We start from the raw sequence: 21,667 nt of genomic DNA, 5'->3' as shown, positions 1-21,667 counted from the left end.
AGCAATTTCCAAGCAGTGAATGCTTGATGTAGAGCTCTTTTATAAATTTACCAAAAGGAGGTGTCAGAGCCATAAGTGAAGAGGGCTGTAGTTGAATTGCTTAATTAAGAGAAGTAGGCAGACACAATAAATATGACACTGTGATGTGATGTCCAAACTGTTTCCCGAATCGCAAACAAAATTACCATTACAATTATCCATGATGGCATATTACTGTTTGAATGCCAATAACACAGCTTAAAGGGACAGTCAGAAAATTATTGATTACAAAGAAAACACTGTATTACGCATTATCAAGTTGGAAACAACAAAACATGGAGAAATACGTGTGACTTATGTGCTTAACCTTGTATCTATGCCTATGAAAAATGACCACTTATTTGTTGTTCTGACATAACAACCTTTTAGATATCAATGATCAATACATGGTAAATAATATGCTGTATGAGCACAAGGTTTTACATATACAAATGCTATCCAAATGCCCTCTAGTGGTCAAATTGTATAATGATTACATGCACTCTTCAAGCTCGAAGAAATGAGCACACGAACCTCATAGGTTTAGCTAGCAAATTTAAATAAACAAAGACAAATGATTAATTGGTGAGAAACCTTTGATATCATTGATATTACAAAATTGACTTTTATAATAATGCAAAACATTATTTGTTTTCTAAACTGTCCCTTTAACAAAATTACATATGCTAACACATATTTGAAGCTTGTTGGTATATCTACATGTACTTGGTCAAAAATTAAATATTGAAATCAGATTTATATTGACGTGTTAAATAAAGTATATTTTCTTAAAGAGACATTATTGTGTTAATTTTTTTTAAGAAAGACATTTGTTTGAACAATGAATATGGTTTAAAGTCCTTTTAGGAGTGGGGGGTGAAAATATGCTAACAATAATATATTTGAAGATTAAACAATGTGGAACTCATACATGATACAAAAATCAACATTTGCATTAAAGGGACAGTATACTATATTTTTAACAGAACTGTATGTAATAGACACTACTACAAACAACAAGATTAACATATACTGATATCAATATTACAACGCTTCAAACACTTTCTAAGAAAATCGGGTTATCTCTATTGAAAATATAGATGAACCCCCATTACAACCGTAAAACCAGACAATACCCCATCATTAACATATGAAAAGACCCTTTACACAAATAGGAGAAAGCTGGAGATGGTACTCACATGAAACTTAGAGGCTTGGCGAGGAGTCTGATAATTAATTACATTTTCTTTGAACAGAAGCAAAATGAAACGTGTATTAGTTAAACAATGGACTATCTAACTAGAGACAAAATAAAAAATTTTGATTTATAATGTGAGTGTCTAATGAGCCTTTAATAAAATTTACAACGAAATTACATTTAGAAGAAGTCGGCATCATATATTTAGCATATGATAAAGCTAAATGCATATTGATTACTTTATTCTAACACAATAGCGCATATTTATTAATTAGATATCTTTAACATTAAAAACAACAGTCATTTTTATGAAAAAGGAACATATTGTTGACAAACATATTAAACAACATGGACTATAGAGATTTGCACTTGCCTCGAAATATCATATGCATGAAAACATTTTGCTTTCGTTCGTTTATTCAACCAGACATCCATCAAAAGAGAATGTGGTGGTCTTTATCAGCTACGGGTCAACAATGTAACATGATGCAAATAATACATATTCTCAAGGTTTTTAAAATTGCCTGCAGTCACAAACGTGTTTAACGTGCACAAACAAATATTGCGGGACTAAGTAATCCAATCATACGTTTTTTTACCTTTGCATGTGACGTCTTAACATGGCGCTTCCTTGATCACGTAAGAACGCCATCCAATAAAAGGCACATTCTTGATCACGTAAGAACGCCAAAAAAAAAAAAGCGCATCCTTGATCGCGTAAAAACGCCATCCAATAAAAGGCACATTCTTGATCACGTAAGAACGCCAAAAAAAAGGCGCATCCTTGATCGCGTAAAAACGCCATCCAATAAAAGGAACATTCTTGATCACATAACAACGGCCAAAAAAAAGGCGCATCCTTGATCGCGTAAAAACGCCATCCAATAAAAGAAACATTCTTGATCACGTAAGAACGTCAGTCAATACAAGGAATCATTGGACAGCCTGGCAGGTGACGTTTTGAGCAACATGGCGCATCCGAGATAGCTGAAAAACCGCAGCCAATACAAGGACTCAGTTGACAGCTTGGCATATCACTAAAAAACGTATTTATATTTTAGGAACTAGTATGTGTCTAGATTGCTATCTAGGAATGTCACCAAATCATGAATCATCTTTTCGGACTTGACTGTCCCTTGAACTATAGCTATGGTGTATATCTTTAACATTTAAAAGATACACATGAGAAATACATATGCCATTGATGTTTTAAGATATGTTTTGATTGTTTTGGAATAACAATAATGATACATGGATTGATTAAACGTGTCATTTATTCAAGTTTAAATATGGTCAGCCTACCTATAGCCATATATGGGAGGAGAAGTATTTTGTTAACATATTTGTTAAAAAATATTCATCATCTAAAATATTTGCATTACACACAGAGATTTATTTGGTTACACTTTTACAATAAGATAGAATTGAAAATGAAATACATGTGCTGTCAACATTACAATAAGATTGTTTATTAATAAGATTATATGTCCTTGTTCATGTAAAAAGGACAAAAACGCTTTAGAAATGGAAATACATTCATTAACAATTGTGCTCACCATCACTTAAAGGGACATGTTTTTTTTTATAAAAAGAGGATACACATAGACAATACTATTTCAATGAAATGAACACTTTACAGGGATTATATCATTGTATCAATACTCAAATCATTTGTTAAAGGTGCATCAATTCATGCAGAGTTTCTAAATACACACATGGATCTGAAAATTGAAATATACATATATACACAAATAACAATCTATATATACATATATAAAACAATTACTATGCTAATCATAATCATGCAATGATAAAGCTAAGAGAAAAATATATAAAGACAAATAATAAGATTACATTGGAGATGTTAATCTTAAAGTCATTTACAATTGTCTTACATATATGATTTTTTATAATAAATTATTTTTGGTAGGTCCCTTTAAGGATCAACAAGATAAACTATAGCTTTCAAAAAATAACATGAAGAATGAGGACAAAGATTGGTGCAATGACATGTCTTTTATTAGTATGTAAGAAAACATCAACAACGTTTAGAAATAATCTTGTAAAAATAAGGAATATTTGAGCCATATGCCAAGGTAAAAGAGTGCATCACAGTCCATGAAGAGAATTGCCAAGGGCCACCATAGCCCCATTGGAGACATATGACAAGGTAACACAGTGCATCACAGTCCATGAAGAGAGTTGCCAAGGGCCACCATAGCCCCATTGGAGACATATGACAAGGTACAAGAGTGCATCACAGTCCATGAAGAGAGTTGCCAAGGGCCACCATAGCCCCATTGGAGACATATGACAAGGTAACACAGTGCATCACAGTCCATGAAGAGAGTTGCCAAGGGCCACCATAGCCCCATTGGAGACATATGACAAGGTAAAAGAGTGCATCACAGTCCATGAAGAGAGTTGTCAAGGGCCACCATAGCCCCATTGGAGACATATGCCAAGGTAACACAGTGCATCACAGTCCATGAAGAGAGTTGCCAAGGGCCACCATAGCCCCATTGGAGACATATGCCAAGGTAACAGAGTGCATCACAGTCCATGAAGAGAGTTGCCAAGGGCCACCATAGCCCCATTGGAGACATATGCCAAGGTAAAAGAGTGCATCACAGTCCATGAAGAGAGTTGCCAAGGGCCACCATAGCCCCATTGGAGACATATGCCAAGGTAAAAGAGTGCATCACAGTCCATGAAGAGAGTTGCCAAGGGCCACCATAGCCCCATTGGAGACATATGACAAGGTAAAAGAGTGCATCACAGTCAATGAAGAGAGTTGCCAAGGGCCACCATAGCCCCATTGGAGACATATGCCAAGGTAACAGAGTGCATCACAGTCCATGAAGAGAGTTGCCAAGGGCCACCATAGCCCCATTGGAGACATATGACAAGGTAAAAGAGTGCAACAGGCACAACAATAAAATTTGAAAAAGGCCAAATGGCAACAATAAAACAAAACATCAACATGTGGACAGAGGATTCTTATCTGCGACCTTGGAGCATCTCCAGATCCTCCACTTACTGGTCATCCTCTTCATTGTCCTGTGCATGTCCAGCTCCAGATTCAGGCCTTGAACTTAATTGCATTATTTCACGCAGAGTCAATTCCTGAATCCGGAGCAGGGCCTGCATGGTGTCGTTCATCCCTCTCTGGCCAGCTGCGTTCCTCAGCACGGCCTGCTCTACTCGTGCTAGACCTTCTAGCATGAGCCATGCTGAGTCACAGCCTAAAATAAAGAATAAATTAAATATTAAGGATAATTACACAACAGACGAAAAAATAAGCAAAGATACATTGTCATCATAAAGTCAAATCATTCTTTACATCAATTAGTTTTCATTGATTCTTTACACATGAAATATGTTATTCAGACAGACTGAAATCATTAAAGGGACAGTTTACTCAAACATGTTGTCCCCTTTAATTGGTTTTCGATGATCCACTTATACAGCTTGAGTGTATAAAATCTTGTTAAAGGATTTACATTGTACTTACATTAGCAATTTAAATATTTTAATTATACTGTGGTAGGCACACCTATCCTTAAACATTTTGGCGTTGAGGACAAGCTGTGTAAACATAGCAACCTGAAGAAATTACATTCCCACTGGGTTAGACAAGAGATAATGTATCAACATTTGTACATAAATTGTTGGATCCAAGTAGTGGTGATTGGTATATGTAGTGATATCAAATTAAAGGGACACTGAACCTAAATATTTAATTGACTGATTCAGATAGAGCATGACATTACAAATATGAAAAAATTACACATATTCTTTAAATGTTAGAATTCTCTAGCTAGATTTTGAATGCAAGAGTGTCGGTTTTTAGGGCAGCCCATATTTGTTTATCAACTTTGTTTGTCCCTGCTGGTTGATGGATACATTCATCCAACAATAAAGAAATGATGTCCACAATTATTTTCTATTTAAAAATAATTCTAGGCATTTCTTTGTTTCAATAAAGATAGCAAGAGAATGAAGAATAATTCATAAGAGTAGTAAATTATAAATTTGATTAACATTGCATGCTCTATTTGAATCACAATATAAAATATTTACCTTCAGTGTACCTTTAAGTATCTTATAATGTTGATTTTGAATGATACTTACAGCTGTGCCTGGGAAGGACAATCCGACACCCAGGACAATGAAGGTTGAGACAGGGGGGAGGGATGGGATTGGGTTGTGGAGGGATGGTATTGGCTTTGGGAGGGATGGGATTGGCTTGGGGAGGGATGAGCTGCTGCTCCGGGGTAGGCCGTACAGCTGGGGAGTGGTGAGTTTGGGTCTGGGCAGCTGTACGGCCCATAATACGGGGAGAGCAGCGAAGGGGGGTGTAGGGGCATGTTTTGGGAGGGACAGGAAATGATGAATGGGAAGGGCCGGCAGGGGTCTGGGCATGGTCAGGAGTCTGGGCAGGGGTCTGGGCATGGTCAGGAGTCTGGGCCTGGGCAGGGGTCTGGTCATGGTCAGGGGACTGGGCAGGGGCGGAAACCAGATGACCAGAAGTGGCGGATCCATCTGAAAAAAAAAAAAAATATTAACATCTCATACATCATGAAATCAAATCAACGCATTTCAAATTGATTATGTTTTCAATATACTTCGAAGTGTGTTTGAATTTGTAAACAATTATGAAATGAGGATATGGTATGCATATAGGCACTCAGATGAATATCAATTACTGTCTGTACAATTATAACATTATTATTGTGTTTTGGCCTGGAATATGCATGTGACATAATGATGGCATGAATTATACATTTTTAAAAAGAAAAATATTTTCATGCTGCCTGATATAGAAAGGGGGCAGTAGTGTATTTGAACTGACAAATAATATTCCTTTTTAAAGTGCAAAAGCTGTAGACTTTGAATGTCTTCAATAAAATGATTTCAAATAAAGCAACATGTTGGAAACATGATAGATATATTTCACATACCATCAGACTCCAAGGCAGCCTCTTCCTCCTCCGTCACACATGTTACATCAAGCTCTGTAAAACATAACATGTTGTGTACACGTTAAGATCAGATATTATAACATATGTTACTGTTGTTCAAAGACACACATCAATGTTGCATTAAAGATATACACACCCAAAGTTATGATTTACATCATTTTGATGGAGCATACAAATTACATTAGATTTGTTATTCTCAATGATTCAGATTTTCAATGTATTGTTTGTATTAATTTCTAAATCAGAAAAGCATAGTACATAGAACATTTAAGATTTCTCATGTGTGTATCACTTGATGACTGTTGTCAAAAATGAACATGGAAACAAACATATGCTATACATCTTCTGAATAACAAAGGTGTAGACTAATAAAGTTGTAATTATTAATCTTTCAATATTCAAAGAAAATTAATATATAATCAGAAGAGAAAATTATATGTTTGTTTCAAATGTTATGCTTCATCAGAATCATGCTCATAATATTGATTACCAATACACCTTCAATGACATGTCAATGGACTTACCAGGGGACCGCAAAGGCGGCTCTGTGTCACTGCTGTATTCCTGTGGGCTCCCCACACCAACTCTCTCTATGAATGATATAGATATATATTAGGAAACACATTTGGGATATGACTAAATCACATCTGTATCGAATTTTATGATTAATCTACTTGAAAATGTGAAGAATAGAGCAGTCATTAAACAAAAAAATGCTTGATTGAATCAAGGGGATTCTGTTAAAAATGATGTATTGAACATATGTTTAATTTCTGACTATATTAGACATCAAACTCATCTCATACGATGCTATTGCATATCTAAATATACCCATTGATCAATGTTCTTCAAACAATACACACAAACCACATTTTGAAGAACAGCTGTTGACAAATATAAACAAAGACATGTGGCACATCGAGGCATTTGTGCAATGTACAGTAATCTTGTTTAGGACACAACACATATTGATCACAATACAAAACAAAATTGATTAGTACAAATATGTAATCATGGTGCTGTGAGAGTATGCTGATATCTATAAAGTAACTCCAACAGTGAATATGTGAATTATATATCAATATTGTTTAACCCAAAGAATGAAAAGATGAATGAATCTATTGTTTATTAAAGGGACACTGACATGATTTTTTTCAATCATTGATTTCACTGTTCAAACTGTTCAAAATGATTGAACATTGACTCCTATTATAATTTTAATGTTGCTACATTTTAATATTAAAGGAAGATAAGCAATATTGGATTCCATAAATATTGTTTGTTGAAGGTATCCACCAATCATCAATAAAAACCAAGGTTGGTCAACCAAAATTGAGCTGCAGATAAACGTACATTCTTGATTTTAAAATACATTTAGCAATAGAATATTTCACATATGATTATAGTATTATATTTAAATGTTTATTAATATTGCATACTCTATCTGAATGACAACATTAATAATTTTAGCTCAGTATCCCTTTAATATCAAATTTTATTGATTTGACAATGTTGGTGTTAATGAATTCTCTACTCCATATGTTGATGTAATGAATGGGATTGAGCATGCAATTCAAATCTAATATGTTATTTAAGGATATCCGAAGAATTATTTAATTTTCATCTATTAAAGGGACATTACATATAAATATTGAACAATGTGGATTTAGTATGTAATGTTCTGTCCATGTTTCTAAGACAAATGTCAATTAAAATGAGACATACCATACTGTGACAAGCCCTGCCTTAAGGATCCAGCAGCAACATCCATATCTGTAATATATTAAATGAGGATTGCATATCATTAATACAAATCATGCCATGTTTAAAATCTTTACATTATTAGCAAATCAATTTAAAAATATTAATCCTTTGGTAGTCCCATGAGTTAATTGTTTCCTCAATTAAATTCATGATAAATATATCCTGTACTCTTATTTTCAATCAGTTCTGTTGTTTACTGTAGCTTTAATTATTTTTTGTTGTTATTTCATTCTCATCAATTGATGGGCATATGTTATAATTTATTTGTATTCTACTTTTTTTATTATGTATAATATTGAAAATAAGAATACTGTATTCTTCACATATATAATAATTCACATTTCATTTTGACCAACATGTGTAAAGCAATGCCACTTACAGCAAAGCCATGTTAACGTGGATGCGCAATTCCATTTTCGCGATCATTGCGCAATGATTCCAAGCGGAATTACGCATCCGTCATTTGACCAACATGTGTAAAGCAATGCCACTTACAGCAAAGCCATGTTAACGTGGATGCGCAATTCCATTTTCGCGATCATTGCGCAATGATTCCAAGTGGAATTACGCATCCGTCATTTGACCAACATGTGTAAAGCAATGCCACTTACAGCAAAGCCATGTTAACGTGGATGCGCAATTCCATTTTCACTCTGTGACGCATATTCTGTAGAGCGCAAGGCACATCATTCCTATTTCATGTATCACTAATGTAAAATCAGATATCTAAACATCATATGTAGTGTATGTTGTGAGATCTGTATAGGTTTAGTATCTGACTATATACACATTTTTGGATAAAAATAACAAATATTAAGTTATTATATGAAGTTGGATAATTACCTTGTTCAGATTCTCCATCTCCTCCCAGGCCACCGGACGGAGAAGCAGCTGCCCTGGCCCCCGTGTCAGGACTTTCAGATCCCGCAGCTGGGAGGGAAGAAGAGGAGGCCGAGGATGGCGAGGATCGAAATCTTTTGGGGACCCGGAGATTGAGGAGCTCGCATAAAGTCACCTCATAAGGGAGTAGGTACAGTTTCCGCGGGGCCTCTCTTTTGCCACCTCTTTTACGGGCTTGTACCCAGTCCCTTATGAGGTTGACTTTTTTTGTTAACCGCAACCTCATATCTCCGAATCTCCTCATGATCTGATCCTGGGTCCTCTGGACATCACACACCAATCTAACCACATTGGTGATAGACTCCCAGAGGGCCTTCTTAACGTGCGCATCTGTCAACCTCCTCTTGTTCCCAAACAGCTGGGGATAAAAGTCCTTGACGGCGTGGACCAGTGCAGCGCTCTCCTCCTTGGTGAACCTGGGAGCTGACATGCCTGCTGGGTTGTCTTCTAAAATATATATATATAAAAATATATCGAGTACGCCTGCAGGCATTAGAGAACTGACAAAGATGGCAACGTGTTATGGACTTTTATATGGTGAAGTAAACATGAGATGCACCATGGGACAAGTTATCTGTACATCTGATTGGATAAAAGTTTGAAATATTGTTAGAATGTCTGTGAGACCATCCTGACTCAAGTTGTGTTTGTGTGATGAACTCGGATTGGCCGTTCATTAATGTTTCATATCTTATTAACTTCCTTACACATACCTCATGGTGGTGCTGTTACTTTATTTTTCATGTAGAATTATTAGTAACTCATGGGCCTGTCATGCGGATATGTGTGACGCAGATTTAATATCCGTGATCCGTTAAATATTAATGATTAAATTCTCTTTAAAATCTAATATTGTCACATTATTAAATGTTGGAGACATTTCTCGGTTTAATAACAGTCTTTTTCTTTAATACAAATACACATTTAATATTGTATGTCTTTATTGTTCATAAAATAAATTTGTTGACTTATTGTGAAGTATTGACATTGCTCTATTAAATGTATTTCATAATGCACATTGATTGTGTGCTATTGCGTGACATTAGACTAATGTTTAAAGATGCTAATCTGGTGTTTCAAGATGCGTTTCCCACGCAATATTTCTTAATGATCAAATTCAGGTTATAAGGTCAGTAACTTGGATAATCTGTTTATAAATGTTAAACTACAGGTTTGTTTGTTATTAGCAAATAAACCTCGAGCTTGTATTTGTCTTAAGTGCTCATATATGTTATTTTGCAATGGCGTCTTTAGTTTTAAATAGACATTACAAACAAACAATTGTATCAAATGATCTGTAGAGATAGCAGATTGTTTAGACTTTAAAATGTAAATCAATTTATCTTAGTATTGATATATCCTCAACAGAAGAAATTTAAATGCACATGGTTGAGCCAATCACATAAGGCAGCTCTGTGCATCCACCAATCTTCATCTACTGAGCCTATCTCGATATGCTTTTCAAGCAAAGTATGTCAAGATAGGAAGAGAAGTAAATACACTATTTAAATTTCTTAAAGGGACGCTGTCCAAACAAATTTAGCGTTGGTGATTCAGATTGAGCATGACATGTTAAGCAACTTTATAATTTAATCCGATTTGCAAATTTTAACAGTTATCTTGTTATCTTTCTTTGCAAATCAATAATGATATTTTAGATTACGGACAATTGTTTCCAAAAAAACGGGGTTGTCCTTGATGATTGTTGGATAAATTAATCCAACCAAAAAAACCAAGTTCTGTCCAGAGTACTGAAGCAAATAAATTATCTATTTAATGCCTTTTTTTAAAAGTAATGATAGCAACATCACAAGGAGCATTCATAATACGAGACAATTTTTAAAGTTGCTTAAAATAGAATACTCATTCATAATGTATAAATCATTAATTTTTAAACTGTCTCCCTTTAAGTATATTTTGATTTCATGTCCCTTTAAAGAAACATTTCACAATAATGCTTAAAATATCAGAAACCTAGGCACATTCCTTTTGATAAATTAGTATAACATATGAGTAAAGCAAATTTAGATTAACTTCTGGATTGTTTTACACACTGACTGAAATATATTTTGTAAAGGAGGTATTTTGGAGCCTTCAGCTTAGAGGGACATTAAGCTATATGTTATGTATGCATTTTGTATAAGATTATAATATTTGAACAACTTAATATGTTTTGTTATTCAATCATTAGATTGTAATTATATATATTCTTGGATTAAATACATATCTACATAGTCTATTTTGATGCTGATTGTTGGTTGCACATAGATGCCTAATGTAATTGACTAAGATATGTGCATTGATGTATTTTTTTCTAAGTATATTTAAAGACTGAATGTAATTCTATATTACTTTCTAAATATGTTTAAATTATTTTATGATTTTTAAAAAAATCTATACACAATATACTTTGTGAATGTCCCTTTAAGGACCAAAACATTTGGAATGTTGATTTAACATTGACAAAATAAACTAAAGGGGAATTAAAATTATATATAGATATTTGATGTCTAACCCAAGAGGTAAGATTTTAAAAACTACATAATATTAATAACTATAGTTAAATGACTCCACTAGAAAATTACATTGATTAACCTGGCATCCAATAACTAGCTTGTGAAAAATATCAAGTTAAATGACCTACCATTTATAAAAGTAACAATTTAAATAATTTCGAAAATAATGTTTTGAGATACCTAAGGAAGATACAAGATCTTATAAAATTAATTTTACATTCAACAACACTGTCACTTTAATGTAATTGAACCACTTCCCCTTCTTAAAAGTGAAAATAAATAATTTTTGAGAAATTTTGACTACATATCCGAAATTAATTTAACATCTAAGAATTTCAAAAGAAAAGCATTGATGGATCTCACTCCCCAATTAATGTTAAAAAAGATAGTTTTATGTAATATTCTCTGAATCAGTAGATTTTCTAAAATTAATGCATTATTTGATCTTATGCATGTGCTTGTCAAATAGCCAACTACCAGTCATGGGAGTCAAACTTTTTTTTATTGACAGATTATATGGATATTTATTATAATCTGTTCAAAAGAATGTATTTAATAATAAAATGTTTATTATTAACATTTAATAAAAAAAAAGTTTATGAAAAAATAAAGAATTCCTGGAAGTCATCAGATGCCAATCTGAAATAAAAAAAAATTGGAACAAAGTTAATACACACGTTGTCAAATATTCATAAAATACATTTACAATCATCTTGTGTCTATGCTCTAACTTTGTTCAACATTTTTTAAAGATATTTATTAAATTGATTTTAAAATAAAATTAAAACATACACCATTATATTGTGGACTAAAAATTAAATTTAAATATCCAAATTTCTAATTATACATAATAATGTATATCACATTTCAACAATATATGTATGCTGAACATAAATGTAATATTTCATGTCCATTCAAATACCTCTATATCAACTATAATATGTATTCCTTTTTCTGATTGTGATCCCTAAATATCTAATGATGAAATAAGTATGACTAATGTATGTAAGCTAACAATAATCAACATTCTTCCTGTGATTCTTAACTAGCATGCACCAACCTGGATAATGCATGGTCTTTAAAAGTCAATTCAGGGGTAAACAGTTGATCTTCAATAGGTGTCTTATTCATCATTTCATTAAATAGAGGACTGGGAAATACCATCTAAAAAGTAAAACCATCTAAGTGTCTGATTGTGATCCCTAAATATCTAATTAAGAACTAAATATGACTAATGTATGTAAGCTACTAATATTCAACAGTCTTCACTAGCATGCATTGGTACACCAACCTGGATAATGCATGGTCTTTAAAAGTCAATTCAGGGGTAAACAGTTGATCTTCAATAGGTGTCTTATTCATCAGTTCATTAAATAGAGGACTGGGAAATACCATCTAAAAATTAGAAAATCATCTAAGTGTCTCCAATAGGATGCCTCCACAGCCTTATTCTATCAAATAGTTGGCACTTACCATGTGAACATGTCTTTGTATGGTTTTCAAGGTCAGCAGATTTGAAAGATAATGCCAGACATGATCCCATTGGTATACTTCAATTTCAATCTTGGCTTTTTCCACTGTCAGTCTGGGCAATCTTCACTGTCAGGCTTCTAATTCTTCCCTTTCAGTCTTTAGATTAAGTCAGCTCCCTAATGGCATAAAGAGTTTATTCAAAATTACTACAAGTGTGTGAATCATTTCTGTAGCCCTCTCCCACCCCCCATTTCATAAGAAATTTCTGTCACTAGCTTACTAAGCGTGTGTAGCATCTTGTGTTATGTTATATCAAGTGTGAAGATGAGTCATATTGAGCAGAACAAACCTCTAATGTGTGACATTGAACCATAGTCATGCTAGAGGATCCCTTTCTGAATATTTACATTTTAAGTAATGTGTAAACTAAATACTAGTTTATAAAATGTATGCCATATGATGTATTTGTGTACAATTCATGCCAGCAACAGTCAAGACATTTATACTTACCAGCTGATGTCCTCTTTAAAAACCAGGTGGCAAAGACTCGATACAGGACCCAATGCCCAGAGCATCACCTATATTAATAAATGAAACACATTTTTAGCATTGGATGAACAATCCTAACATGTTTTCACAATTCTCTACTTGTCATTTCCATAGAGTTCACATCTATTGATAATACTCCAGTCTAACTTCTATTCTTTACCGTCTAAAGTTGCGGTTGATGATGTCTGCTCTGACATTGAGCCCCTCGTCCCGGAATGGCCCCTCTAGAACAGGATCATCCTCCTCATCTCTGAGGAGGTTTCTGTCCGGCCGGACGCCCTGCAGCATCCCAGCCCACTGTGCAATATTATGCAGGACGCTACAGGCTACAACGATCTTAGCCACCTTCTTTGGGTTGTACTGGAGGGCTCCTCCCGACCTGTCCAGGCACCTGAACCTCATCTTCAGGAGGCCGAACATCCTTTCAACCACCGCCCTGTTTCTCTTATGAGCCCTATTGTAGCGCTCCTCAGACACATCAGTCGGGCTACGCAAGGGGGTAATGAGCCAAGTCCGGCTCATGTACCCAGAATCACCTATAAATTATGAACAGAACATAATTGTAACAGAATCCTCAAAATAGTATTTGTAGTACAATAAAAAGTTTTTTACACGATAATCCATTAACAAATGTTTATTTTAAGTTTAAAATATCTAGTTCAATATAATTCTCTATCTTCCCATTTCAGCTAAGACATGCTACATATGCGTATTTCTCCTAAATCAAGGCTTGTGTAAAATGCTAACTACATGGTTACATTACATTCTCTATCTGAGCATTTAAGGTAAGACATGCTACATATCTGCATTGAACTAAAAGACATTTGAGGAAAGAGACAATGACATGGTTAAATTGCATTAGCTAATATGTTCCCATTTCAGCTAAGACATGCTACATATGCGTATTTCTCCTAAATCAAGGCTTGTGTAAAATGCTAACTACATGGTTACATTACATTCTCTATCTGAGCATTTAAGGTAAGACATGCTACATATCTGCATTGAACTAAAAGACATTTGCGGAAAGAGACAATGACATGGTTAAATTGCATTAGCTAATATGTTCCCATTTCAGCTAAGACATGCTACATATGCGTATTTCTCCTAAATCAAGGCTTGTGTAAAATGCTAACTACATTGTTACATTACATTCTCTATCTAAGCATTTAAGGTAAGACATGCTACATATCTGCATTGAACTAAAAGACATTTGCGGAAAGAGACAATGACATGGTTAAATTTCATTAGCTAATATGTTCCCATTTCAGCTAAGACATGCTACATATGCGTATTTCTCCTAAATCAAGGCTTGTGTAAAATGCTAACTACATGGTTACATTACATTCTCTATCTGAGAATTTAAGGTAAGACATGCTACATATCTGCATTGAACTAAAAGACATTTGCGGAAAGAGACAATGACATGTTTAAATTGCATTAGCTAATATGTTCCCATTTCAGCTAAGACATGCTACATATGCGTATTTCTCCTAAATCAAGGCTTGTGTAAAATGCTAACTACATGGTTACATTACATTCTCTGAGCATTTAAGGTAAGACATGCTACATATCTGCATTGAACTAAAAGACATTAGCGGAAAGAGACAATGACATGGTTAAATTGCATTAGCTAATATCTTCCCATTTCAGCTAAGACATGCTACATATGCATATTTCTCCATATTCAAACCTTGTGTAAAATGCTAACTACATGGTTACATTACATTCTCTATCTGAGCATTTAAGGTAAGACATGCTACATATCTGCATTGAACTAAAAGTAGACATTAGCGGGGGGAAAATATATGGTTAAATTGCATCCTATAGCTGAACATTACGCTAACATTTTAAAACTACAGTGGCAATTGTCACAATAATTAACCATGTTGTGCACAAATACTCACCCACGAAATAACCAGGGGGCATTTGTCTTTCCTCAAACTGTCTCCACAGGGACGACAGAGAGAGGATGCGGGCATCATGACAAGCCTCTCCAAAATTCGCGCACACATGCATAATCCTCATCTGTGCGTCACAAACATACTGCACGTTAAGGCTATGAAAATGTTTGCGATTTCTGAAGGGCGAGTCATCAATTGGAGCACGCAGCGCAATGTGGGTACAATCTATGGCTCCCAAGACATTGGGCATTTGAGCAATATCAAAGAATTCCCGCTTCAGGCGCCTCCAATCACCATCATTCTGTGGGAATCCTATGTATTGCTTACTGATACGTACCATGGCGTCCAGAAAGTTATCAAACACCACAGAGAATGTACCTTGAGCCAGGCCATGCATGTACAGTTGTCCGGATTGAAAACTCCCAGAGGCCAGGACGTATAGACAGCTTAGCATCCTACTCATGGCGGGAACAGCAGTCCTTATTCTTATACGTGGCTCCAAATGAGGTTTAAGAAGATCGTAAAGGCCAATGAGCTGTTCGCGATCGAGCCGATACTTATCAAAAACCTCAAAGTCACTCATGTTTTCCAAGGTGGGTCTCACCCTGTAGACACGAGGACCTCGAACCAGATGACCCCTTTGTCTCAGTCTGAGCCGCCGAGGCTGCCTGATTCGACCAACAGCTAGTTCGCCAATAGCAGCACCAGCAGCGTCTACCATGTCATCGTCATCCATCTTTCAAAACAGCGTAACAAGGTAAGCACTTGATCTGATGTGGATCACAAGTGATGCATTGGCCATGTTGTTTGTGGGATTTATAGTACAATTAGTCCAATGGTAGTGAGTTTGTAATGATTGCTAATTGTATTCACTTGTTTGTATGTGAGCGGCGCGAATGCTTTCACAGTGGGCATTTTTTGGTTGTTTGCTGAAATGTTAGTTTCAAACAATGATTCTCAATGTGAAAGTGTCAAATATCACACATACAGTGCATGTTTGTAATGTTTGTTCATATGCGTAATCAATATTTCTTAAACGCGATCTTATAGTAACAAGCACACGTCCAGGCTAACATGAATGAAAGTGCATAGTTGTGTATAATGTGCATCGAATGTGATCGATCAATGTTGCTGCAATATTGTTTGTAAACGATAAAGTAACATCTGCCATCTGTAGTATTGTATATATATATAAGTGATTGCCGAGCAGTCAATATTGTATGCGTCCCTTTAAAATCGCAATAATAATTCCGAACTTCCCGTCTGCCATCTGTAGTATTGTATATATAAGTGATTGCCGAGCAGTCAATATTGTATGCGTCCCTTTAAAATCGCACTAATACTGAATAACTTCCGGCTGCCATCTGTAATATTGTATATATAAGTGATTGCCGAGCAGTCAATATTGTATGCGTCCCTTTAAAATGGCACTAATACTGAATAACTTCCGGCTGTCATCTGTAGTATTGTATATATAAGTGATTGCCGAGCTGTCAATATTGTATGCGTCCCATTCAAATGGCACTAATACTGAAGAACTTCTGGCTGTCATCTGTAGTATTGTATATATAAGTGATTGCCGAGATGTCAATATTGTATGCGTCCCTTTCAAATCGCAATAATAATTCCGAACTTCCCGTCTGCCATCTGTAGTATTGTATATATAAGTGATTGCCGAGCTGTCAATATTGTATGCGTCCCATTAAAATGGCACTAATACTGAATAACTTCCGGCTGTCATCTGTAGTATTGTATATATAAGTGATTGCCGAGCTGTCAATATTGTATGCGTCCCATTCAAATGGCACTAATACTGAAGAACTTCCGGCTGTCATCTGTAGTATTGTATATATAAGTGATTGCCGAGATGTCAATATTGTATGCGTCCCATTCAAATGGCACTAATACTGAAGAACTTCCGGCTGTCATCTGTAGTATTATATATATATAAGTGATTTGCGATCTGACAATATTTATTAATTGTCCCATTGAAATCGCCTTAATAATGCTGTTCCAAACTGTTGTTTACGTATATGTTGTATTGTAGTATTGAGTGTTAAAGTTCCGAAAGGGGCGGTACAGTGGTGAATCTGTGATGTGTATGGTTGAATCTTCTAATGACGTCATGATATTATTACCCTGCCTATGTAGTTCATAAATCCTCATTGTGTTGTTGTATTTGACTACATTGTTATTGTGTGCTGAATAAAATCTAAATGTGTGCTTTGTGGTTGCGTGATGGGTGATGCGTGTTATGTACATGTACGTATATATTGTGATTGTGTCCCACATATGCTGACTTGTATATAGCGGTCTGGCATTGTTGTTCCTTCCCATAAAGTGGGAGGAATCATAAAACACAACATATGGATTTTAATGTACTTTTAACATCATGATTCCATCACCAGAAACCATTAGGAATTACGTACAACAAGAACATCAGTACACCAGATTACAGATACCCCCTTAACCCAATACCCCCTTAAAAAAACCTAACACTAACTCCTTGAAGATCACCTTACTGGGAGAAGTTCTTGTTGTACGTAATTCCTAATGGTTTCTGGTGATGGAATCATGATGTTAAAAGTACATTAAAATCCATATGTTGTGTTTTGTGATTCCTCTAGAGAATGTAATGTGTTTGTCCCCCATCATTTGAATGCACATGTATGAGTGAATGTTAAAAGTAATGTATGTGCATCCATGAGTGATCATGTGTTAAGCCTATGTAGATATGCTGTTGCTGCAAGCATATGAGTTGAATAACTGAAATGCAATAATAAAGGTAAATGAGAATTGTTTCCCATTGTGTAGTGTTTGTGAATCCTGAAAAGTTGACATTATTTTTGTGTCCGTTTAAATGTAATATTTTTAAAACTTAAATTTTGTTACTAGTGATGTTGAATTGTAGTTGATGTAATATAAAATTCTGAAAGAATGTAATGGTGTTGTGAATATTCAAACAGTAAAATACATAAATCCACCATAGGGAAATAGTCATTTCCTGATCTATTTATCATAGCTGGGTCTAACGCATGAAATCATGTATTTTCTAGCGCTGGTATTTGGAGTTTTTCTGTCTACGCTATTTGCGTGCGTTAGGGAAATGAGGGTTTCGCATGCACGAGCACGTCTTCCCAATAGAAGTCAATGGAGGCTCTAAAAATTTCTAATTTTTTTTTCTAAGACTGGTTTTCCTCGTAAAGTGAGTGACGTCATGAGCTTGTGTGAAAAAGTAACTAAATCGTGTTCTTTTTGTAATAAATAAATATTTTGTGTATGTCATGTGGTGTATATTGTTTGTATGCATCGATGAGTGTATGTTTGTGATAATGTTATTAGTTAGATGTAGGTATTTGAGGGTCTTTTCCCGTGTGTCAATGTAAGTCAATGGGAAAATGGATTTGTGTTTTTTTTTTTTTCAAACACCCGAGATCTCGCAACTTTAATCCTTTGTATTTTGCAGAAAAATTATTAAATATGAAAAATAAACATAGTGTAGTGTTTGTATGAGTGTAAGTGTAGTTTGTGTAATATTTTTTATTTGATTCGTGGATGTTTTTTTTGTCGGTATATGTTTACTACTGGGTCAGAGGTGGCGGTAGAAATGTGAGCGTTAGGTTTTTTTTGAGTGTCGGTAACTGAACTCTAAATACCGGAGTACGTAAGAAACCCACGTTAGGAGCCTCTAACGCTGGTTTTCACGGCTAACGCTGAACTCCAAATCTAGGCCTTAGTATTTTATCACAGTGAACTGCTTAACTAAAGCTTAATTTGCAATAAGAGCACCCAAAATAAAATAATATATGGTAAAAGAATCCTCTCCACACATAGAGAGAGATTAACCCCCTAAGTCTCTGTCACATCAGTGCCTGCATCCTGCCAATGATAAATCCTTAACAAAGGATCAGTTTGTCCCAATAAAATATTGCAGCTATATTATGAGAAGTGCAAAAACTCCAGTACCTAGGAGACAAAATGCACTTGCCCGCAATCTAGCTGTCCGGCACACTAGCTGTCTAGCTGTCTCACACCTTATAAGGTGTGAGAGGACACATACTCCTCACAGAGACCTGTATAAAAAAGAAAGAGCAGAGTAAACCTACTCTTGCTTTCTATACTAGGGCAGTAAAATGTTAGGAAAACGCAGCAAGGCCCACCTCACAACTTCCTAACTGCTTTAAAGCCACCACTACTCTACTGCACAGATTGACGTGGACTACAGCTATAACCAAATCCTTGCTTGCAGGGAAAAGTACCCGAAAAAAAAAATACATTTCTTCAGACACCAAACTTCACCTCCTCCTTTGACAGAGTCAAAGAGAATGACTGGGGATTATGCGTAGGGGAGTGACACTTAACAGCTTCTGCTGCCCAGAAGTGATATTACCACTAGTAATTGATGACGTTGTGGACTCTCCTTATCTTAGGAAAGAAAAGTTGTTAATCTTAAAAACGATAAAGGTTAACTAGTACATGAAGCATTATGTGTGTGCATCATTGCTAAAAAGAGGTAATATGCTTCTTCTGCAAAGTCAAAGGTGCAAAACAACTGATAAAGGCATCAAAAAGGAGAGGGCCCATGGGAATCTGCAGAATCCATTTAACAGTGGGCAAAACTATCCCATATATACTAAATATTATGGTTGTGATTTCTAGTTACTGCAGATTGTGCTAGCTGTATGAGATACCATGTATATGTCTATGAAATACATATGTAAATTTCTATACATAAAGGGTGAGTATAAAAGACTATTAGCCTCTCCTTTCTTGAATCGAAGCAAACATGAGTGTGTGTTTAAGATGGACAAATAATACTGGACAATTAACAACCATTACATTTCTTAGCTTATATATAATAGGAATTAATATTATCCCCAATACAGACTGTCTTCCGCTAGCAGCAAGCTTTTTGCGTGCGTCAGGTAGCGCTCGTATTACACATTGAAAGTAAACTGTTTTTGCACGAGTGCTAACCAGATGTGTGCAAAATGCCAAAATTAGAATATCACAATATCCCTTTAGCAATCAATAATGCAAAAAAGTGAAAGAAAAAAAACTAACACCCTGCTCGCGTGTAAACCCCATTGCATATTTTAGGAATATTTCACATTCCAATACTCTTTACATAGCAGAATATGTTCCATATATATATATATATATATATATATATATATATATATATATATATACATATGTTGTTTTTTTGCTAATAGATACATACATAAAACTATACTTATATATATATATATATATGATAATATATAGGTATAGATATATACAGATACATATAGGAATATTTAATTATAAATACATATATACTACTCTCATATGTACAGAACATTGGAATGTGATATATTCACAATAAATGCAAAGTATGGAACTTTATTTAATATGATTATTGCATAAATATGCTTCTTTTCATCTACCTAAGTGCAAAGGGCAATGCACACACACACACACACACACACACACACATATATATATATATATATATATATATATATATATATAGTAAGACGGAACTGGATCCAACGGACGGCCTCCGTTGTCTAGTGAGATCCAAGAACAGCTGGCACACAGGAGTTTTGTTCAGCAATCCGATTTATTCAATAAACAAGAAACCAGACGTTTCGGCTCTACCGTTAGCCTTTCTCAATGGTATTCAGACCGGATAATGTAAAACACAAAACCCACACCTTAAATACCCACCCATTCCCAAGTGAGAGCCAATCAGTATGCAAGACTGGGCCGCTCCTTCCCGCACATAATAAACCAACCTGAGCATTATGCTACAGCTGATTCCAAACAGACGCGGCGTGACGTCATCACGCAACAACGCGCTGCATAGGAATATCTGTGCCCCAGGTATCCAAGGGAACGCCGGGTAAACAAATACCTCCGGTCTCCAAGGAGATGCGTAAGTGAGTGAGTACAGCCATACAACCGATGGGCGTGATTAATCAGTGAAAAAAGTAAAATACATGGGCCATGAGTGAGAGCCCAAAACAACCACAACGGTGATATATATTTACAAACGACATGGTATCTAAATATTGTATACAGGGTTATTTAACACAATATATATAAGCGGACAAACAAGGATGGTTATTTACAGCGCTACAAAAACCCAAGGGTAAACACATAGCACAGCCCTCTATACCCAACTCGGTATCAAGGCATGTGGGTAGTAGCAAAAACAAACCAATCCAAAACTTAGTACTACAATTGTATTAGCATCATGCACTAGAGGAATAGGTAGAAAAGCATCAAACAGGATGACTCCCTTGGTGTCCAGATTTATTTGTAACAACAGCCAAAGTCTACATTGGCATTAAGTCCCCGAGGTGCAACCGTATCCAG

Source organism: Bombina bombina, chromosome 1 (genome assembly GCF_027579735.1).
Source record: "Bombina bombina isolate aBomBom1 chromosome 1, aBomBom1.pri, whole genome shotgun sequence".
NCBI classification, from domain to species: domain Eukaryota; kingdom Metazoa; phylum Chordata; class Amphibia; order Anura; family Bombinatoridae; genus Bombina; species Bombina bombina.
Note: the sequence above shows the minus strand (reverse complement) of the source record.